Genomic DNA, 25,209 nt, shown 5'->3' with positions numbered 1-25,209 from the left:
TGTTGATCTGGAATAGATAAGCTTGACGGTGTATGACCTGGACCTATTTGTCGATAACAGCAAATATGCAAATACGAATATGCCAATGAACAAATCTCCAAGATAGAGTGTCCAAACGATGTCTTCGACATAACCAGGTGTTTTCCATATCATTCCAAGTGCTGATGAACATTATATCCTGCCGGTGTCCCAGATACCGGTGATTGTGCATGAATCACTTGCTTTTCGGTTAACATTGCTGATTCTCCAAAGTGCCAGAGTTGATAAGTGTTAGTAGGTGTTGACATCAATGACAAAACCATACCAAAATACCAACAAGATTAACCAATATACAAACCTAAGATAATGCTTTAATAAGATAAAAAAACACTATATGAACATACATGTGAAGCAAATAGTCTTGAAGATCATAAGATAGAACAAAGATTAAAGTATAAGACATAAATCATTATGGGAAATTAATAGTTACTAATAAAGATTAGATAATTTAAAAATAGGAGATAAAACATATGAAGTAAAAGTAGGATTAAAAAAGGAAATCAAGTGAGAAAATATTAAACATGCCCTACAAGTGGGGTAATAGAATATGAAGTAAACATAAAAGATTAAATTGTGTGATATCTAGTGGTTTCTCTTTTATGTTATGTGTCACCTCAATGTGTACATTCACTTTGTTGGTGCATCATTATTTTCTTGCATTTAGCTAACTATTGTATTGCATATTTATACCTAGAGGATAGGATAAGATTACTTGGGTAAATTACTTGAATCAAACGTCAAAAACTAGGAATGTGAGATACATGATATAGATGATGACAAGGATGGTTGAGAATAAAGAGAATTTGAATAGATTATGGTATACTCCTAAGTGTAGGGTACTTTAAAAAAAAAAATTATACATGATGCCAAGGTACTTGTCCAAGGTGTCATAAGAATGGTTTTCACCCATGAATAAAAAAATTATGTTTACTTTTCTCTCTTTTTTAATTTTTATGCAAGACCAAATCCTTTAGGTGTGGATATGTTAAATGATACACAAGATATTTATAAGTTTTTAAAAATCCTATAATAGGATCAACTATGGACCTATTATGCCATCATGGCATAATAGGTCCATAATTGGTCCTATCATATTAAGTAAACATGTCTAATTAGCATAGTTTCAGTGTTGGAGATGAATTAGATGATGAAGTTGGCAATTCAAGAAAATCATGTCATGTTGTGGCTTAATAAGTCCTAGTATGGACCTGTTATGCCATGATGGCATAATAGGTCCTATTATGCCATGACATGATATAATAGGATATATTATGCCATCATGGCATAATAGGTCCATAATTGGTCCTATCATACTAAGTAAACATGTCGAATTAGCATAGTTTCAGTGTTGGAGATGAATTAGATGATGAAGTTGGCAATTTTCAAGAAAATTATGTCACGTTGTGGCTTAATAGGTCCTATTATGGACCTGTTATGCCATGATGGCATAATAGGTGGACTATTATGCAATGTCATGGCATAATAGGACCTATTATACCATGATGGAATAATAGGTCCTATTATGCCATGACATGATATAATAGGACCAACTATGGACCCATTATGCAATGTCATGGCATAATAGGACATATTATGCCATCATTGCATAATGTGTCCTATTATGCCATGACATGACATAATGTGTCAATAATTGGTCCTTCCATACCATCACATGACATAATAGGACCATAATAGGACCTTTATGCCATGACATGGCATAAACCTAAGCCTAAAATTTGATATCTAAAATTTGAAGAGTAATATTAATTACTTTTAAGGTTATAATAATAGTGGTAACTTTTGTATTGCCTAATGAGGATTAAGAACAGTTTTGGTACATAAGTTTGGTTTTGTTTCGATTTCCTTTTCGTTTTTGTTTTTGTTTCGATTTCATTTTTCATTTTTGTTTTTGTTTTGATTTAGTTTTTGTTTTTGTTTTTGTTTCGATTTCATTTTCGTTTTTGTTTTTGTTTTGATTTCGTTTTCGTTTTGATGTTTCTGAGATATCTAATTTGATATTTTGTTTTGTTAACTATCTAGGTTTGGTTTTGATTTGTAAATTTGTTGATTAGGGTTTAGGGTTAACTATTGAAGAATATTTTAGATCAAAATCAAGAATTTACAAATATAAAAACTAATTTATTTATAGGCTACTTTAAAAAAAACTAAAATAATACCAAAAAAAACTAAATAATACACAAAAAATAGGAAAAGTATACAAGAAAATTATGAAATATGAAAATAGATGATTGAATGTGTACCTAGGATAGTGGTGGAGGCTTGAAATGGAATCCACAGCACAGGGACCCATTTTTGATCTCCTGTTCTCAATTTACTGTCACAGTGAAAATGAAAAAATTCGCCCAAAAAATCAATAAAAATACAATTTAAGACAGGGGCCCATTTTTTAAAAATGGGGCCCCATTTTTTACAAGCGGGCCCCCATTTTATAAAAAAATTGGGGCTTGTTTATTTTAGCTTCAAGCTCCCATCACCTTTCGGCTCGAGAGCCCGAAGCATAAACGGGCCCTCATTTTTTTAAAACGGGCCCCCGTTTTTTGAAAACAGGGGCCCGTTTTGAGGAGCACATTTTCCAAAGTGCAGACTTCCATGAATTTGTGACTCATTAGCTTGCACTTGCCCACTTATCAACATATAACATTTAAATTAGAGTATTTCAATATATATCTAGTCTATTCTCTCAAAAGGCATACTTTTATTACATTTCAAATTCATTTCAATTATAGGGTTAATTCCCAACCTAGGTTTGACTTAGGAAAAACCTTATTCCCCAACAACTTTATTTTCTTTCTATGTGTAGGTGATAGTTTCATGAGTTGTAAATTTAAAATCAAGAAGAGTAGGCAGAGAAGATCAGATCTAGCTTTTAGATGTGCAAAAATTGGATTACAAATTTATCCTAGAGTATAATGTTTGACAAATTTCTTGAGAAACTTTTGGATAGATTCTAAGCATAATTTTGCTTCTAGATCAATAAAATTTGTCTGCATCCATCATTCGAGGGATAGATTTTCTCAGAGCTACTTTGTCTTGAATTTTTAGGGGAAAATTTTATTCACATGTTCCACTTGTTGGCATTACAATAGAAAGGAGATTGTTGGCATTTCAATAAGGATATTGAGAAGGTTGGAGATTATTGATATAACTGAAGAAGGATGATTACTGTCTTAATAATATTTTTTTGTCATTCATGTCAAGAAATTGATTTTTTGATTCAGTATGATGTTTCCATATCTTGAGAAGTATGTTTTGATGAGTATATAGAGGTCGGTAAGTGACACAAAAAGAATGTGATAATAAAGGGGAGATATAAGTTATTCAATGGGAAACTATTACCGAGTTAGACAATGATGAGATCATGTTGTTTTGATTGTTTTGATATCCTACATATGTTGTTGATTTTAAGTTTAATATTTTATTATATTACCGAGCAAGGAACCTAGTCGGTAAACCCTAAGGTACCTAGTCGGTAAACCCTAAGGTTATCGATATCGATTAAAGAAGGCAGAATGTCTACCGAGCGAAGTTAAGTATTAACTGAGTAACAACCAAGTTATAATAGATCACATTGGATGGATAAAGGCATTATTTAATGAAGGATACTGATGAGCTGGAGATGAATAAATGATTGGTATGTCGCACAAGAAGTTTGTTGAGGATCGATGACATGGAAAATACAGGAGGAAGATCTACAACATAGATTGAACCGCAATAACCTAGCACAAGTTCCAAGGTGAGGTAAAATGTTTTTAGATCAAAGAATACATTGAACCTAGTCAAGTTTTATGATATGATGGCTAATATTAATCATGGGAAATGTGATCAAGGAGATTAAGTGGTTAGAAATTGTTTATAAATAAGGAATTGTTGATAAACAATGTATGTGGGCAAATGCATGCACAGTGATGCTACAAGAATGTTTACCGAGCTCAGAAGCTTGAAGATCTGATTGAAGAACAGATTGAGAAGCCCAACAAGCCCATCAAGGGACTAGATAAGTGTTATGAAAAGATTGTTTTGAGCAAATAAGAATCTGCTTCAACATTTTAGATGTGAAGTTGCAGATATATTTATTACTATTATTTATTTTTTAAGTGATAGGAAATCTCTTAACCGAGTGGACCTAACAGTCTTATTTATAAATCCTCTAGCAAGGTAACATTCTAAATGAGTGTTTGAAATCCTTGGACAAGGTCACTTCTAACAAAGTGCAAGACTCTAACAAGTCTGAGGGAAATCCCTTAACCGAGTCACATCTAGCAATGTGTTTGTAATCTTTAACAAGATTTTCTTTTAACTGAGCATACTCTAGAAGGGTATATTTCTTAGTGGGTCCGAAATCCCACAGTGGTTTTTCCATATTTGGGTTTCCACGTTAAATCTGGTGTTATATGTGTTGTGATGTTATCTGTTCATGAGTTTGAATGTTTTACAGTTTTGGTTATGTATTATGAAGTATAAGCTACTGAGGTTGAATCTGTTGAATATATTGAAGATTAAGTTTGTATGATTCACCCCCCCCCCGCTCTCATCTAATTTACTATTAGTATCAGAGCTTTACAATTGGTATCAGAGTTGTGGACTCCAGAAGAAAAGTTTAAAGGTACTTGAGGAAAAGATCCAAAGATGTATAAAAGGGATGCACCAAAGCTGAACAAGTCAATTTTCTCCACATGGAAGAAAAGGATGAAGCTGCACTTATCAGGAATTGGATAATATGCAACATATTATTTGGAGAATGATTACATAGCACCTAGCACCAACCCGATGACCTTCGAAGAGATAAAGGAAAAGCAAGAACATATTCAAGCTATGATTGAAATAACATCGGCATTGACCGACTCAGAGTTTAATGATCTAGAAGGTTGTAATGATGCAAAAGCAATGTGGACCAAGCTCATATCTGTGTATGGCAGTGATGAACATGTTTAAAGAGAAAAAGTAGATAGTCTAAGAGGACAACTTGAATCCATGAGAATGAATGAAGGTGAGAACATAACCCAATATAGTACAAGGTTAAAGAAAATTAACAATCAAATTAAAGGAGCAAGAGGAACTATTGAAGAAAATGATGTAACAAGTTGTTGAGAACCCTTCTACCTGCTTATGCCATTCAAGTCTTTGCAATCAATGAATTAAGGTATGTACCAAACATGCCAGTCTCTTTGGATGCCACTATCAGTAAGCTACATGCATTTGAGTTAAGTAATTTTGAAACAGTGGGTCTTTGGTAAATAAAGTAAAATCTGCATTTAGTTCTTTTCATATTGGTGAATTTGATGACTATAATGATAGAATGAACAAGTATTCTGAAGGAAATCATAGTGGAGCAAGCGAGAGATTTCGTAAAAACATGGAAGAAGTACACAAACTATATGAGGAGATCAGAAAGCAAGAAGAGTTTGAATCACTATTGGCTAGAAGGTTATCGAGAGGCAAAGGTAAGTATAAAGGAAAGATACCTTTAAAATGTTTCAATTGTGATAAAATAGGTCATATGGCTTCTAATTGCCCTGACAAAGAATCTAGTGAAAAGAGAGAATACTAAGAAGATAGACATAAAGATAATCACTAGAGAGGACACCGAGACTTCAGAAGGAGAGACAGAAAGACATGCCTAGTAGCTGATGAGGAATCCAATGATGATAAATTTGATGAAACTAATACAGAGGAAGTTGTTTATGTGGCTATTGAAGATGGATCAGATGAAGAAAGGTATGAAGAAAAAGCTTTAATATCTCACATAAATAATAATGATTCTTGGATCATAGACAATGGATGCTCACATCACATGACAGGTGATAAACACAAGTTTGTTAAATTAGAACACTATGATGGAGGATATGTAAGATCTGGTAATGATGCACCATGTCCAGTGAAAGGTAAAGGATCTATAACACTTCTTGAAAATGCTAAATGTGATGATGTATATTGGGTTGAAGGTTTGAAATACAATTTGTTGAGTGTAGTACAACTAAATAATACAGGATATCAAATAGAATTCCAGAAGGGATGTGTCAAAGTTCATGAAAAACATGGAAATTTGGTTGCTACTGAGACACAAAAAAAAGGTAATACATTTCATCTTGACTCAACTCGGAACAAATGTCTATATGCAAAAATAGAAGATACTTGGTTATGGCATAAAAGGTTTTGTCATGTAAATTTTGATAATCTGATCAAAATAAGTAAGAAGCACTGAGTAAGAGGTCTACCGAGCTTGGAAAAACCTGAGAATTCTATGTGTCGAGGATGCCAGATGGGTAAGATGACAAGATCAAGCTTTACAAGTAAGTCCTACACTTCTAAAGGAGTTTTAGATCTAGTACACACTAATCTTTGTGGTCCCATGAAAGTTCAAAGTTATTATGGTGACAAATTTTTCATATTATTTGTGGATGATTACTCAAGGATGATGTCAGTTATGTTTTTAAAAGAAAAATCAGAAGCTTTTCAAATGTTTAAATGGTACAAGGCAAGAGTTGAAAATGAAACAGGAAGACAGTTGAAATGTCTTAGATCTGATAGAGGAGGAGAATTCGCTTCTGATGAATTTAACTTATTCTGTAATGATCATGGTATAAAAAGGCAAGTGTCTGCACTGAGGACACCTCAGCAAAATGGGATAGCTAAGAGAAGAAACATATCAATTGTAGGTTGTGCCAGAACCTTGATGATAGAAAAGAGGGTACCTCAAACATTTTGGAGAGAAACAATCAGCACTGTAGTTTACACCCTGAACCGAGTACAACTGAAGAAAGGAACTATGAAGACACCATATGAAATCTGGTATGACAAGAAACCTAATGTAAGTTATTTTAAAATCTTTGGAAGTAGATGTTATGTTCATAAAGATGACAGAAATGGAAAGTTTGATCAGAAAAGTGAGGAAGGAATATTTCTTGGTTATTCTTCTAGAAGTAAAGCATTTAAATGTCTGATCAAATCATCTAACAAAATAGTAGAAAGTGAAAATGTGAAAATTGATGAATTTGTAAAAAGAAATGATGAAGGAAATTCCAAAGGACCAGAAAATTATGAAAAATTACCGAGAAGTCCTACCGAGAAAGTTTATGAAGAAAATTAAGATAATATCCAGTTACTGAGTGATGAAGAAGATCATATAGAGCCTACTGAGCCTATATTAGCCAAATATGTCAGAAGAAATCATGCATCAAGTCAGATTATAGGAGATAAGGATGATCCAGTGATGACAAGAAATAAACTGAGATAAAACACATGTCTGATATCTGAATTGTAACCGAGAATAGTAAAAGAGGCATTTAATAGTGAAGATTGGGTAAATGCTATGACAGAAGAGATTGATCAAAACAAGAAGAATGAAACATGGACATTGGTCCCAAGATCAAAGGACAAAAATGTAATCGGTACAAAGTGAATTTTCAGAAACAAGCTAAATGAAAAAGGTGAGGTCATTTGGAACAAAGCAAGACTAGTTTGCAAAGGTTATACTCAAGAAGAAGGAATAGATTATGGTGAGACTTTTGCACCTATGGCTAGACTTGAGGGAGTAAGAACATTGTTGGCATATGCTGCTTTTAGAAATTTCAAGGTATATCAAATGGATGTTAAATCTGCATTTTTGAATGGTATACTAGAAGAAGAAGTTTACATTGAACAGCCTGAAGGATTTGTTGAAGACAAGAGTAAAGATAAGGTATGTAAATTAAACAAAGCTTTATATGGTCTGAAACAAGCACCTAGAGCATGGTATGAGCGACTGCACTCTTATTTGATCAAGATTGGATTTATAAGGACAAGTGAAAATAGTAATATGTACATGAAGAATGATGAGGACAATGGAATACTGATCTCAACCATATTTGTTGATGATATTATTTTTTGTGGAAATGATTCTCTATGCAAGAACTTTGGAAATGAAATGTGCAAAGAATTTGAGATGTCATTAATGAGTGTGATAAAGTATTTTATAGGTTTACAAATACTGCAAATGAAAGATGAGATTTTCATTACTCAATCCAGGTACATAAAGGAAATCTTGAAGAAATTTGGAATGGAGGATTCTAAACCTGTAACTACTCCTATGACTACTAATTGTAAACTATCAAAGAATGATGAATCTGCATTTGTTGATGAGATACTTTACCGATCTATGATTGGAAAGTTGCAATATGTTGTTCATAACAGGCCAGATATAGCACATGTAGTAGGAATAGTTGCAAGATTTTCTGTAGATCCCAAAGAAACCCATATGACAACAATCAAGAGAATTTTCAGATACCTGAGAGGCACAGAAGATTATGGTTTAGTATATGAAAAAAGGAATGATTTTAATTTAAAAGTTTATACTGATGTTGATTGGGCAGGAAACATTGATGATAGGAAAAGCACAAGTGTTGGAGCTTTCTTCTTGGGAGATAGACTAGTAAGTTGGCTTAGCAAGAAACAAGGATGCATTTCACAATCAACAACTGAAGCTGAATATGTCGTTGCAGCATTGAATTGTACAAATATAGCATGGATCAAGAAACTATTGGAAGGTATAAATAAGAAAGTTACCAAGCCAGTAACTATATTCTGTGATAATACTAGTGCCATTAACATTTCAAAGAATCCGCTAATGCACTCTAAGACAAAGCATATCTCTATAAATTATCATTATCTCAGAGAAGAAGTTAAGAGAATAAAGTTGTGCTAGAATATATTAGTTCAAAGGAGCAAATAGTAGACATCTTCACAAAGCCACTGCCAAGGGACACTTTTGAGTATCTCAAAAGCAAGTTAGGGGTCCTACCCCTATCTTCTACTCACTAACAAAGTTCAGTGAAAGCATCAATTCGATGACTCCATCGAATATTATTTGTGGATTGATGTTGATTTACGCACTTTAGGAGGTTTTCTAAAGGTGTGTAGGAAATAGTGATTGGAGACGAGTTGCTCTAACCAAGACTGAGATGATACATGTGTAACACAACAAGGAAATTACTTCAAAGGAAGAAATCATGAATTAGTTTTTCTTTCTTTTTGGCATTCTTGTCAAAGGGGGAGAAGACTAAATGGAGAAGATAATAGCAAACCAATGACAGTGGGAGAAGACTTCAGGAGAAGGTTCGATCAGCTCAAGGATAACAAGAAAAGTCTATACAACAATCTGAATCCGAATCAGTTGGAACAAATCAAGTTGGTATTACCATTCAATTGTGGGTTTTGCAATCAATGCCAAAGGGGGAGATTGTTGGCATTACAATAGAAAGGAGATTATTGGCATTTCAATAAGGATATTGAGAAGGTTGTTAGAGATTGTTGATATAACTGAAGAAGGATGATTACTGTCTTAATAATATTATTTTGTCATTGATGTCAAGAAATTGATTTTCTAATTCATTATGATGTTTCCATATCTTGAGAAGTATGTTTTGATGAGTATTAAGAGGTCGGCAAGTGACATAGAAAGAATGTGATAATAAAGGGGAGATATAAGTTATTCAATGGGCAACTATTACCGAGTTAGACAATGATGAGATCATGTTGTTTTGATTGTTTTGATATCCTACACATGTTGTTGATTTTAAGTTTAATACTATATTATGTTATCGAGCAAGGAACCTAGTCGGTAAACCCTAAGGTACCTAGTCGGTAAACGCTAAGGTTATCAATATCGATTAAAGAAGGCAGAATGTCTATCGAGAAAAGTTCAGTATTAACTAAGTAACAACCGAGTTATAATAGATCGCATTGGATGGATAAAGGAATTATTTAATGAAGGATGCTGATGAGCTGGAGATGAATAAATGATTGGTATGTAGTGCAAGAAGTTTGTTGAGGATCGACGACATGGAAAATATAGGAGGAAGATCTACTACACAAATTGAACCACAATAACCTAGCACAAGTTCCAAGGAAGGAATGCAAGTTCCAAGATGAGTTAAATGTTTTGAGATCGAAGAATACATTGAACCTAGTCAAGTTTGATGATCTGATGGCTAAGATTGATAATGGAAAATGTGATCAAGGAGATTAAGCGGTTAGATATTGTTTATAAATAAGGAATTGTTGATAAACAATGTATGCACAGTGATGCTACAGGAATGTTTATTGAGCTCAGAAGCTTGAAGATTTGATTGAATAACAGATTGAGAAGCCCAGCAAGCCCATCAAGCGACTAGATAAGTCTTATGACAAGATTGTTTTGAGCAAATAAGAATCTGCTTTAGCATTTCAGATGTGAAGTTGCAGATATATTTATTACTGTTATTTATTTTGTAAGTGACAGGAAATCTCTTAACCGAGTGGATCTAACAGTCTTATTTGTAAATGCTCTAGCAAGGTAACATTCTAAATGAGTGTTTGAAATCCTTTGATAAGGTCACTTCTAGCAAAGTGAAAGACTCTAACAAGTCTGAGGGAAATCCCTTAACTGGGTCACATCTAGCAATGTGTTTGTAATCTTTAATAGGATTTTCTTTTAGCCGAGCATACTCTAGAAGGGTATATTTCTTAGTGGGTCCGAAATCCCACATTTGTTTTTCCCTATTTGGGTTTCCACATTAAATTTGGTGTTATGTTGTGTGTTGTGATGTTATCTTTTCATGAGTTTGAATGTTTTATAGTTTTGATTATGTATTCTGAAGTATAAGCTACCGAGGTTGAATTTGTTGAATATATTGAAGATTAAGTTTGTATGATTAACCCCCCCCCACCCCACTCTCATCTTATTTACTATTAGCATCAAAGCTTTACACCATTAATCTATCCTATCTCAAATCTATTAATATAGCTTCATATCTAATCTGCAACTATTTCTTCAGGTTCATTTATGTTAGTTTTCTATCTTCACCCCTAGATCTAGCATTCATTTTCATATTTTTGGGTATCGAATTCAACCGAAAAAAATAGGACTAAAATTTAATCAACATTGAGCCCTTTTCATTCAAAGGAGGTTGAATCTAAGAGCTTGATTATCAGTGTAAACCATAAATTATTTAGGTAACAAATAATTCCTCCACTTCCTAAGTGATTGGACAAGTGCATACAATTCCAAATCATAGGAGGAATACCTTTTCTTTGCATCATTGAGTTTCTCACTGAAGAAGACAATCATTCTATTGTCTTGACTGTAAACCGTTCCAACCGCTATGTTGCTTGCATCACATTCAATTGTGAAACATTTGTCAAAGCTTGGTAAAATAAGTACCGGTTGAGTAGCCACCTTTTTCTTTAGGAGATCAAAGCCTCTTTGTGCTTCCTTTGTCCATACAAACTTGGTTCTCACACCTCCCTTGATTGTCTCAAGCAAGGGTGCACATATTTCACTCAACCCTTTGATGAAATTTCTATAAAACTGATCCAAGCCATGGAAACTTCTCACTTCACTTGTTGTCCTAGGTGTAGGCCAACTGATTATGGCTTCCACCTTAGAGGTATCCATCTTCAAATCACCTCTTGAGACTACAAACCCAAGATACACCAATTCCTATTTCATAAACTCACATTTCTCCAAATTGATTGTTAGTTGTTCATCACATAGTTTACTCAAGACAATTTCTATATGCTTAAGATGCTCATCTTTAAACTTGCTAAAAATTAAGATGTCATCTAAGTAAACAGCCACAAATTTACCAATGTAGTCCTTGAGTACTTCATTCATGAGTCTCATGAATGTGTTAGGGGAATTTGTGAGTCCAAATGGCATAACAAGCCATTCATAGAGTCCTTATGTAGTCTTGAAGGTTGTCTTCCATTCATCACCCTCCTTTATTCTGATTTGGTGGTAACCACTCTTGAGATCTATCTTAGTGAATTATTTGGCACCTCCTAAACAATCCATCAAGTCTCCAAGTCTTGGGATGGGAAATCTATTTCTGATAGTAATCTGGTTTATAGCTCTAGAGTCAATGCAAAGTCTTCAAGTACCTCCTTTTGAGGCAAAATGGTGGTACTACACATGGGCTGATGATCTTCCTTATTAGACCATTATCTAGGAGTTCTTGTATTTGCTTGGATATCTCCTTGTTTTGATCTGGTGTAATCTTATAAGTTGCCTTATTGGGTAAAGAAGCTTTGGGTATAAAGTCTATTTGATGACTTATAGCATGTTGAGGAGGCAATGTAGCTAGTGTTCCATCACTAATGATGCCCTCAAACTAATTTAGAACTTATTGCACTTCTTTAGGAATGCTCACATTCTTCTCCTTGCTGTCCTCTTTTGGGTTCACAACAATGGAAAACCCCACTCCTTCTCCCTACTTGAGTGTGTTAATGAACTCTTCCTCACCAACCCATAGCACATTAGGACCTTTGGATCTTCCCTCTACTTGGTCTCTTAAGGACTGGATTTTGTAGGTGGTTCCATCCTTTTGGAAGGTATAAGTATTCTTCTCTCCATGATGTATTGCCTTTCTGTTAAACTACCATGGCCTACCTAGGAGTAGGTGGCAAGCATCCATGGGTAAGATATCACATAGAATTTAGTCTTTGTAATCTCCAATGGTGAACTCAACCCATGTTTGTTTATTTACAAGAACATGCTACCCCTTGTTGAGCCATGTAACTCTATAGGGATCACCATGTGGGATTCTTGGTAAATTAAGCTTACTCACCACTTCCTTTGACACTATGTTGTCTATGGATGCTAAATCCACTACCACTCTACATACCTTTCCCATGATCTTACATTTTATTCTGAATAAGGATCTCCTTTGGCTAGGTTCCTCCTTAACTGGTTCTTTCATCAAGACTCTCCTTATCATGAGGTTCTCTCCAACATCTGAATCCAAGCTTACTTCTGATGCTTTCATGTTTTCTGCATCCTCTTGAGCATAATCTACTCTCCTCTCACCTCCTTGGGATGAAGAAGACTTCTCAGGGCATCTATAAGCCAAGTGTCCAAGTTGGTAGCAGTTGTAGCACTTCATGGTGGAAAAATAGGACCCTCTTCCTGATCCACTAGACCTTCCTCTACTAGAGTTGCTAGATCCCCTTCCTCTATAGCTGCTCTTGCTATTGGAATCCCCACTTTTCTCAATCAACTTGGATTCCGTTTGTGATCTTTGGTCTATGCTTCTTCCACCAAAATTACCTCTCTGACCTCTACCATCTCTTCCCCTACCTCTACCTCTATTTCTTTGTTCTTTTTTCTTCTTGCTCTTTTCTTCCACTCTTAGTGCCAACTGATAGCACTTGTGCATGGTGTTGGGGCATAACAAGCTTAATTATTATTGAATATTCCATCTCAAGCCATTTAAGTATCTGGCTACCTTGATGTTCTCATCCTCTACTACCTTGGATCTTAGACACAACTTCTGAAATTCCTTAGTATAGTTGCTCACATCCAAGTCTCTTTGCCTCAAATTTTGTCTCATCTTGTGCAACTGGATCTCATAATCCTCAGGGATGTATGCCTCTTTCACCTTGGCTGACGTACCCTTCCACGTAGCTATGGGGTTCTTGCCCTCTTTTTTCCTCTCTTCTTGGAAAAATTTCCACCAAGTCAATTTTTCCCCTCTCAATCTAGACTTGGTCACCTTCACCTTTTGTGCCTCACTAATTCCATCACATTCAAAGTGAGTCTCCAATCCCTCTATCCATTTCAGGACTACCTCAGGCTCCATTTTTCCATACAAAAGTGGCACTCCTTCTAGGCATTTTCCTCCCAAGGCTTTAATTTCTTTAAGGAAAGGTTCTTCAGGTAGAATAGGGTCTATTTCAGGAGTCCTATCCTCTTCTACCACTTCTTTTCCCTTCCCTTCATTGACCTTAATTGTCACTTTCTCAGTTTTGTCTTCAACTGCGTCTAGTTTGCTCTCAAGTTGTAATAATCTTTCTCTGAGGAGCCTATTTTCTTCTTCTTGGTCTTCTACCTTCTTTGCTAGCTCTGCATTGGTCACCATCCTTGAACTATTCTCTCCTACTGATTCAGTGGCTGTCATATGCTAGCTTCCTCCCATATCTTGGAAGCTTTGATACCACTATGATGGGGAGGTTACTCAAAGAGAGCTTACACCTTGTTAAAGGGCAGTTAGATGTTGTCCTAGTGGGCTTCATGCTTTGTTCATATTTTATTCAAAACAATTTGGACACCTAAGCTCCCTATGAGTGCTCCCAATCTAGATGTGGTCCTTGATTGCTCAAGCATTGTTGAGATTCACCAGGGTAAATCCAACCTTCTACTCTAAAATTCCTCACAAGTGCTTGCAGGGGTTGTAGAAAGTGTTTGTGATATTTTCCTAAGTCAATCAATTGGTTTTGAGTGAGGGTTTCATTCTTTTCCCCATCGCTCCTTGCTTTTCCTACTTTCTAGGCCTACTAGCCCTAGAGCCCCAATTAGCCCTACCAAACATGGTTTTGTGAATTTTCTCCCAACTTCTCTAAAGACTTACACAAAATCTTTGCTGATCAGGATACCCTTTTGGGATTACTTTCAAACTTCTAAATTTAGGGATCTAAGTCTGAACATACAGGTATGGAACCTGAGAAATTCTTGTTTTAGGTGGTTTTGGGCTTGTTTTGGTCTTTTTCCAAGGTTTAGGTGTCTTCCTTGGTCTACCACACCTCCAAATCCACACATATGTTCTACCACACATCACTTTTTCATCCCAAACACTTTGCAACTCAAACCCTGCTCTTTCCTGTAAACACTTGCATAATCTCATTCATTTCCTAACCAGGCAATGACTAAGCTCGCCTAGGAAATGATTCTCATTGGCCTTTCAATGAACTCTAGAGTAAAATAAAAGTTATATAAACTATACAAATATTCCATGGCTCTATTCCCAAGGGTTATTGAGGAGAACTCAAAGGAATTCAAGCCAGAACCATGTCCAAGCCTCTCAAACCCTTGCTCAGGTCGAGAGCTTACAAAATTGGAAACTCAATTCAAACCTACAAATAAAATAATCAAATTTCTTCCTGAGTACTACAAGAACATGAAAAAAATAATAAGCAAGGTGCAACAATGCAATCAATCTATTAAGTATGGATTGCTACTCTAATTCTTGACAAGATGAAAAGTAAAACCTCAAAATTGGTCTCAAAATATATTCCAATCTACTCCAAGAGTTGAACAACTGGATTACATTGATTCTCAAAGATTTTATATGCCATTTTTGGCCTAACTAACTCTCCATTGGTTCCCTAACCAACCCTTTTCACAAAAATGCAAAAAGTTGCTCAACATTGCAAAAAGTTGTCAAGCAACTTTGACAACTTTTGTGAAAAAGTGCATTTTTGCCTTACATGCTTGATTCTCCCCTCCAAACCATCTAAGATGACTAAAAACCATTGCATTGACATTTCCTAATGCCAAACAAGGCTATTCAAGGCATTTTTCATCAAAATGCAAGTTTTTGCCATTTTAGGATTACAAGGGCTTACAAGCCAAAATTGAGAAAATGCATTGTATTCAACCTACCAAAGCACTACAAAAACATATTATAACCTAAGAGAAGACTCCTACTCACCACTCCAAACCAAACAATGAACAAAAACACTAAAATGAAGAAACTGGATTAAAAATGAGGTGCTGTTGCACCACCTTTGAAGATAGTTAGCAATCTTCTCTTCATCTCTCATCTTCGAACCTTCAAGTTGTTCATTCAATGTCCGTAACTTGTCTTCCTTGACTTTAGCATCACCTTCAAATATATTCTACAACTTATCCCAATTTTCTTTTGCAGATGAGTAGTGCATGACCGTAACAAACTCATTATAAGATAACCCACTAAGAATAGCATTTGTTGCCTTAGCATTGTTCTCATATTCCTTCTTAGCATCTCGATTAGTAGGAGGATTATTAGGGATTGTATACCCATTCTTAACTGACATCCATAAATCACAACCTAGAGAGGACTGATATGTTTCCATTCTTCTACTCCAAAAGGCATAGTTAACACCATCAAACATAGGGGCTTTTGAGGAGGCTGATTCATTTCTTGCCATTGTGAACACTTAACATGATCTACCCAAGCTAGAGAATTCTTTGACAAAATAGGGTACCTAGGCTCTGATACCAATTTTTGAATACAATGGATTAGTGACAAGGGGGTAAATTAGTGATTTAAACAATTTCTACTTAATTAGAGTTATATTAGTTCAATATGAAATAAAAAAAATGCAAACCTGTTACCAAAACAATGCAAACAAGGTGTGTATGAGAAATATCTAAAAGATTAATACAACACACACATGAAGATGCAACACATAACACCTAGATGTATGAGGAAAACCCAACGTGGGAAAAACCTCGGTGAGAATAGTTGTTGGATATCCTCTACTCCAATCTAGCCTCACAATGAAAATATTTGTTTACAAATTTTAGGGCACCAACCCCTAATTTACAAGCACCAACTCAAAGGAGCATCAACCCATACACAATTTATAGGCTACAACCTAAAGGAGCTACAACCCCTGCACTAAGCACCTACTCAGTGAAAATAATAATGAAAATTTAGATACACAAATGAGATCCCTGTTGCAAATGAAGTTTTGCAACCCTTCAATACTCTGCTCTAATGGTTTCAATCTTACAGGATTGTGTTAACTCAACACACACTACACATTAGCCTTTCTGCTGATTCTAAATCTAATAAATCTTCTCTCCCTCTGTTCTTCTGAATTCAACTCACAATTGGTCACTATCTATCAGGTACTACTTTCAATTTGTCACCTCTGCATTCTATGCTGACTCTATCGGTTCGTTCCTTACACTGGTTTACCCTACTTCTTTGTTGGTATTATGGATGACTTTGTCATGTGTTGCATTGGTTTTGTCATTGATGTCAACACTTATCTTCTTGGAGGTCTACATTATTGATTTGACACTCTGGTTATATTGGTTTATTGTTGAACTAGCACATTGTGGTCCCGACATGGATATTGTCTTATGAACAGTCACCAGTATATGCTTCACCAATAGGTTATATGGTTCACCGACAGTGATGATGACTTGTTATCATTTGGAGATCATTTAGTTATGTCAAAGACATGGATTGGATGTTTGGAATTGGTTTTTTGCTTATTGGACTAATCAGGTTCACATATTTGCCTTTATCGAAAGATAGGTCTAGGTTATGGACCGATACAAGATATTATATTCTAGATCAACATGACACACTTTTCAAAATGGTTTATTGATTGAATAATGTATAAATTTATTGAGCCGACATATTATATCATATCAAGACTTATTTGTAATTGATTTAAATGTAATATCTTTAGTAATTCGACCTTATGATTTGGTCTTAGGGTTTTGTATAAATAATTATAAGATCTTATTGAAGATCATATTATGAGTGTGTACAAATATTGAAGATCATTGTAGAGCGAATATAAGTAGATCCTTGTGTGAATCATGTAGATATTATCTAAAGGTTGAAGGGAAGGTTATGAAGGTGCTTGGTGCTCATGGTAAGAGCTTAAACTGGTAATAAATCCAGCATTACAGATGCTATACTAAAGCAGTACATTGTTATTGGATTTAACCATCTAATTGTAGTCAGTGTGACTCCTATTTTGTGATTGAGGAGTGAGATCTAGGAGGTTAGCCTTTCTACATGTGCAGACCCCATTATTGTATTCACTTACTAGCTACAGTAGTATCATCTAATTGTGGGTAAGGTTTCCCAACGTGGTTTTTCCCCTTACAGGGTTTCTATGTCAAAATCTGTGTGTCATGTGTTGTGGATGTTGTTTCTCTTTTTATTTCATGCATTAAGTTATATTGGTACTGCTATAACTATTAATCTGTTTTACCAACATTAAGTTTGTTTTATGGGTACTAAGTTTTAAGTTGGAATAAAGTTGTTTTGGGTTATAATTTATTGACAACTTATTCACCCCACCCTCTTCATTGTCCTTCCCGGTTCCTAACAATTGGTATCAAAGCCTAGTCCTCTTTTTGTAGAAGCTTAACAACTTAAGGACATCCTATGTTAGCAAATATTTTCAAGAGGGACATTCTTAAACTTGATTAAACTAACTATGGTATATGGAAGATCAGAATGGAAACACATCTGAAATGCATTGGAAGAGTTATATGGGATGTTACAAAGAATGGCTATGTTGGTCCTACTCTGAATATCCCTTATCCATCAACATTGGCTAAAGACTTGGAGAATGATAGCAAAGAAAGAGAAGCACTTCTGAGCGCATTATTTGATCAACAAATCATGGGATTATCAGACCAATCTATTGCAAAATCTATTTGGGATAAACTGGAAACATTGAATAAAGGATATACCATTGTCAAGATTGCAAAACGGGAATGTTACTGGGTCAACTATAAAAAATTAAAAATGGAAGAAGATGAAAGAATTTCTGCATTTATGGAAAGAGTTAAAGAAATTGTTTTAGGAATACAATGTTGTGGAGGATCTTTAAGTGAAGATGAAATTGTATCTAAAGTTTTAAGAGCTTTACCACCGGCTTACAAAATGAAAGTGACTGCTATTAATGAGTTGAGAACAATGCCTAGTATCAGTTTATAGAGATACTTTAGTTGGAAAAATTTCATCATTTGAGCTTGAAGAGTTTGGTCTTGTTGCTAAAATTAAAACTGATATAGCTTTCAAAGCATCATCATCATAAACATCATCATCATCATCTAACAAATCTAATTGGCAAGCACTTTATGGAAAAGAACTTGAAGATATCAGAAGAGAAAATGAACTTGAAGAACTTGAATCACTATTCACAAGGAAGATGCCTAAAGGTCCAACGGGAAGTAAGTATGAAGGTAAAGTGCCTTTCAAATGTTTTAATTGTAATAAAGTTTATCATATGGCTTCTAGGTGTCTTGATAGACATGCAAGACTAAGGGAGGAAGTAAAAAGAACATATAAGCCTAACCCTGAATATCGAAGATACATATTTAAGAAAAACAAAGATAAGTCATGTTACTATGTAGATGAAGGTGTTACAAATGACTCTGGTGAAGATCCAACAAATAGTGGATGGGAATTTGTTGCATTAAAGGAAGATCCACCGACACCTATTGTCAAACCAGTAGAGCAGGCATTAGCAGCAAAAATTAAAGAAAAGGATGAATGGATCATTGATAGTGGATGCTTGCATCATATGACTGGTGATAAAAACAAACTCTTCTCATTATAGGAAATTCATGGAGGTCTAGCAAGATTTGGAGATGAGAAAGCTTGTTTAATCAAGGAAGAGGCACTATCTCTTTGGATGGCAAGCGTAATACTGACAATGTTTATTATGTTGAAGGTTTAAAGCATAATATTTTGAGTGTGGGTTAGTTAGTGGAAAAAGGATTTCAATTACTATTCAAGAATGGAAAATACAAAATCATGAACCAAACTGGATTGGAGATTACAACTGGTAATCAAACAAAAGGTATTATCTTTCATTTCAATACCAGCGATAAGACATGTTTGATTGCACACATTGATGAAAGTTGGTTATGGCATAAAAGACTGTCATGTGAATTTTGATTGCATTGTAAAGATCAGTTCAACTAAGGCGGTAAGGGATTTACCTAAGATTATGAAACCTCATAATCCAGTATGTAAGGAATGTCAAATGGGAAAGAAAGTTAGAACAACACTTAAGAGCATTTATGAGAAATCCAATAATATTCTTAATTTAATTCATACTGATTTATGTGGTCCAGCAAGAACAAGAAGTCTTCAGGGTGATAGATACTTTATGCTAATAAGTGATTATTATTCTAGAATGCATTGGGTTATTTTTCTCAGGGAGAAATCATAAGCTTTTGGAAGATTCAAGATATACAAGGAAATGGTAGAGAATGAAACCAGAAAGAAAATCAAATGTTTGGGATCTGATCAAGAAGGATAATTTACATCTAGGGAATTTAATTAATTATATGAAGTGAATGGAATCAAAAGACAACTATCAGCACCCCAGACACCTTAGCAGAATGGAGTTGTGGAAAGGAAGAATAGAACTATACTGGATGCAGCTAGAACCATGATGATGGAAGCAAATATACCTCATGTGTACTAAAGAGAAGCAAATAATACAACAGTTTGTACTTTGAATAGAGTTCACATAGAAGGTGAAACCAGTAAGACCCCTTATGAACTATGGTTCGGTCATACTCCTACTCTTAAATACTTCAGAATATTTGGAAGAAAAAGCTATATTAGGAGAGATGAGTTTATTGGAAAATTTGATCCTAGAAGTGATGAAGGAATATTTCTTGGTTATTCAACTAGAAGCAAGGCATATATATGTTATAATAAAAGATTGCAGAAAATCATTGAGAGTACTAATGTGAAGATAGATGAACATTTTAGAGGAGAATCAAGATCTATAGAATCGGTAGTAGAAATAATTATTTATGAACCGACACAGATTGCACCGGAACAGAGTGAAGAACCAGTCACACCGGCATCATCATAGAATTCAACTCTGACTGAAGAACAACAACATGTGAATGTAAATCAGAATAAACCCAGGCATGTAAGATTGAATCATTCAAAAAATTAGATAACTAGAAATAAAAATCAAGGTGTTATGACAAGAGGAAGATTGGCAAATGAAGAGGTATGTTTAATTTCTCAAGTTGAACCAACATCAATTGTTGAAGCATGTCAAGAAAAACATTGGATAAAAGAAATGGAAGAAGAATTAGAACAAATTGAAAAGAATAATACTTGGACATTAGTTCCCCGGCCTAAAGACAAAAATGTAATTGGAACTAAATAGGTATATAGAAATAAACTTAATGAGGATGGTGAAGTAATAAAAAACAAAGAAAGATTAGTTTGTAAAGGTTATTCTCATAAAGAAGGAATTGATTATAATGAAACCTTTGCACCAATAGACAAAATTAAAGTAGTAAGACTATTTCTTGCATTTGCAGCTCATAAGAACTATAAAGTTTATCAGATGGATGTAAAATATGCATTTTTGAATGGAGATCTTGAATAGGAAGTTTACATTGAACAACTTGATGAATTTTCATTAACAGATGTTAAGGATATGGTTTGTAGGTTAAGGAAAGCTTTATATGGATTGAAGCAAGCTCCCAAAGCTTGGTATGCTAGACTAGATAAATATCTTTTAAAGCTTGGTTACACAAAAGGTAATGCTAACAACAATTTGTATTACAAAATCACCAATGATGAAATTTTGGTTATTGAAGTATTTGTGGATGATATCAATTTTGGAGGTGAAGAAGAGTTATGTAAAGATTTTGCTAATAAGATGCAGGATGAATTTGAAATGTCTATGATTGGAGAGATAAAAAAATTTCTAGATTTGTAGTTTTTTCAAATAGATAAAGGTATATTCATATGTCAAAAAAAATACTTGAAGAAACTTTTGAAGAAATTTGGAATGGAAAACTCGAAACTGGTAAGCACTCCTATGACTACAATAGATAAATTAACATTAAAGGATGATTCAGCTTTGATAAATCTGACAAGGTACAAATCTATGATTGGAGGATTATTGTGTTTGACACAAATGAGACTTGATATAATGAATGCAATGTGCAATATATCTTGATTTTCAAAGCAATCCTAAAGAAAATCATGAATTAGTAGTAAAAAGGATTTTTCGGTACCTACAAGAAACAATAAATCTTAGTTTATGGTATCCTAAGAATGACAATTTTGAGTTATGTGCATATATAGATGCAAATTGTGTTGTTATTTTGGTATGGTTTTGTCATTGATGTCAACACCTACTAAAACACTAGCACTTTGGAGATCCAACAACATTCATCGGCAAGCAAGTAACTATTGCATAGTTACTCATATATGGTTCACCAGTAGGATATAATGATCACCAAAACTTGGAATGATATGGAAGACACTTGGTAATGTCGAAGACATCGTGTGGACATTTTGTTTTGAAGAATTAATCATTGGTATATTCATATTCACATATTTGCTTTTACCGACAAATAGGTCCAGGGTTACCTAGGGTTACACCGATAGGTTTATCTTTTCTAAATTAGCATGGAACGCTATGGAGATGATTTATTATTGTTGTAAATGCATTAAGCCAACATGTTCAATCAGTTATTGCATCAGATATTATATTGTTTGTAAAATGTTTTTATTGTAATATCTTGTAGAGTCGGCCTATTAAAATTGGTCTTAGGTTATGGTATAAATGTAAGATCTTATTTGTAAGATCGAATGTGGAAAGCGAGAAAAACAATTGTGAGAAGGTATATGAAAGATTAAGCAGAGGTATACACAAAGACACCATTTGAAGATGAAGCTAGGTTTTGTAGAAGCATATCAGTATTACACCGATACTGAATCCAGCATATGAAGATACTATTTTGTGCAGTACATTCTTATTGGATTTAACCATCCAACTTTAGTCAGTGTGACTCCCATTTTGTGATTGAGCAGTGAGCTCTAGGTCGTTGGCCTTTCTGCATGTACAAACCCCATTTATGTACACTTACTATCTTTAGTAGTATCATCTGATTGTGGGTAAGGTTTCCCACCATGGTTTTTCCCCTTATAGGGTTTCCACGTACAAATATTGGTGTTATGTGTTGTGGATGATTTTATGTTTGTGTTTCATGCATTAATATTTACCAGTATAGCAATTTACTATTAACATTGTCTACTGGCATACTTAACTGGTTTACCAGTATTAAGCATTAAGTTGGTTTAATGGCTTTTGATTTGAATTTATTAGACAAATGATTCACCCCCCCCTCTCAGTTGTCTCTAAGACCTAACAATTGGTATCAAAGCCTACACCTCTTTTTGCAGAAGTTTAACAACTTGAGGAGATCCAATGACTACTAACTATTTCAGGAAGGACATTCCTAAACTTGATGGAACCAACTATGGGATATGGAAGATCAGGATGGAGACACATCTGAATTGCATTGGTAAAGAAATTTGGGAAGTTACAAAGAATGGTTATACTGCTGCAGTAGCTGGTTAGACTGCTCCAACCACCTTAGCTAAAGATGAGGAGAATGATTGCAAAGCAAGAGAAGCACTTTTGAGCACATTATCTAATCAACAAATCATGGGATTATCAGATAGGTCTATTGCTAAAGATATTTGGGATCATTTGGAAACACTAAATGAAGGAGATTCCATAGTCAAGATTGAAAAACTTGAAAGCTTCTGAGTCAGGTATGGACATCTGAAAATGGAAGAAGATGAAAGAATTTCTGCTTTTATGGAAAGAGTAAATGAAATTGTTTTGGGTATTAAATGTTGTGGAGGAACCTTGAGTGAGGATGAAATTGTTTCAAAAATCTTAAGAGGATTGCCACTGGCATATAAAATGAAGGTTACTGCTATAAATGAGTTGAGAACAATGCCTAATACATCAGTAACTAGGGATACATTGATTGGAAAACTTTCAGCTTTTGAAATTGAGGAATTTGGTCATGTTGCTACTATAAAGACAGATTTGACCTTTAAAGCATCAACATTATCTGCTCCATCATTTGAAAAATTATTTTGGAAAGCCTTTTATGCAAGAGAACTTGAAGAAACTAGGAAGGAGAATGAAGAACTTGAAGAACTTGAAGCACTATTTGCAAGGAAAATGCCAAAAGGTCCAGTTGGAAGTAATTATGAAGGTAAAGCACCCTTTAAATGTATTAACTGCAATAAGATTGGTCATATGGCTTCAAGATGCCTTCATAGACATGCTAGACTAAGAGAAGAAGCTAGAAGAACATACAAGCCTAATCCTGAATATCAGAGATATAGATTTAAGAAGAATAAAGACAAATCTTGTTACATTGCTGATGATGGTGTGACTGATGATTCTAATGAGGATCCAGTAGACAATGGATGAATGGATCATTGACTCAGGATGCTCACATCATATGATAGGAGACAAAGGTAAATTCTTCAACTTTCAAGAATACAATGGAGGTTTAGTAAGATTTGGAGATGACAAAGCCTGTTCAATCAAAGGTAAAGGTTCAATATCTCTTGATGGTAAGCATAACACTAACAATGTCTACTATGTTGAAGGATTAATGCATAATCTTTTAAGTGTTGGTCAATTGGTTGACAAATGATTTTAGTTACAATTTAAAAATGGAAAATGCAAAATCATGAATAGAACTAGTTTAGAGATTGCAACTAGTAATCAGACTAGAGGTAATATCTTTCATTTGAATAACAGTGAAAAGGCATGCTTGATTGCACATATAGATGAAAGTTGGTTATGGCATAAGAGACTATGTCATGTAGACTTTGATTGCATGGTGAAGATCAGTACTTCTAAGGCAGTTAGAGATCTATGCAAAATTGTGAAACCTCATAATACAATTTGTAAGGAATGTCAATTTGGAAAACAAGTTAGAGCTAGTTTCAAAAGTATTCCAGAAAAATCCAATAATGCTCTTGATTCCATTCACACTGATTTATGTGGTCCATCTAGAACTAAAAGCTTACAAGGTGATAGATATTTCATGCTAATTATTGATGATTATTCTAGAATGTGTTGGGTTACTTTTCTCAGAGAAAAATCAGAAGCACTTGGAAAGTTCAAACTGTTCAAAGCAAAGGTTGAAAATGAAACCGGTAAGAAAATCAAATGTTTAAGATCAGATCAAGGAGGAGAATTCACATCTAAGGACTTTAATACATTATGTGAAGTGAATGGAATCAGAAGACAACTATCAACACCTCAGACACCACAGTAGAATGGAGTTGTTGAAAGTCAAAACAGAACTATCTTGAATGCAGCAAGAAGTATGTTATCTGAAGCAAATTTACCATGTGTATTGGAGAGAAGCAATCAGCACAATCATCTATACATTCAACAAAGTTCACATCAAAGGTGAAACCGGTAAGACCCCTCATGAACTATGGTTTGGTAATACTCCTATTCTTAAGTATTTCATAATTTTTTAAAGTAAATTTTATATTAGAATAGATGAGTATATTGGCAATTTGGATCCTAGAAGTGATGAAGGAATATTTCTTGGTTATTCATCTAAGAGCAAGGCATATAGATGTTTTAACAAGAGATTGCAGAAAATTGTTGACAGTACAAATGTAAAGATTGATGAACAATTCAGAGGAACTTCAAGGTATATAGACTCTAAACCAGCAATAGAAGTTGTGACAAATGAACCTACTCTAAATCCACTAGTACAGAATATAGATCTAGTTACCCCAGTACCATTAGAGGATTCCACAATAATTGAAGAACAACAACAAACTAAGACACCTC

The sequence above is a fragment of the Cryptomeria japonica genome, chromosome 3 (genome assembly GCF_030272615.1).
Source record: "Cryptomeria japonica chromosome 3, Sugi_1.0, whole genome shotgun sequence".
NCBI lineage: Eukaryota > Viridiplantae > Streptophyta > Pinopsida > Cupressales > Cupressaceae > Cryptomeria > Cryptomeria japonica.
The sequence above is the reverse complement of the archived record's forward strand: the minus strand, read 5'-3'. Positions refer to the sequence as shown.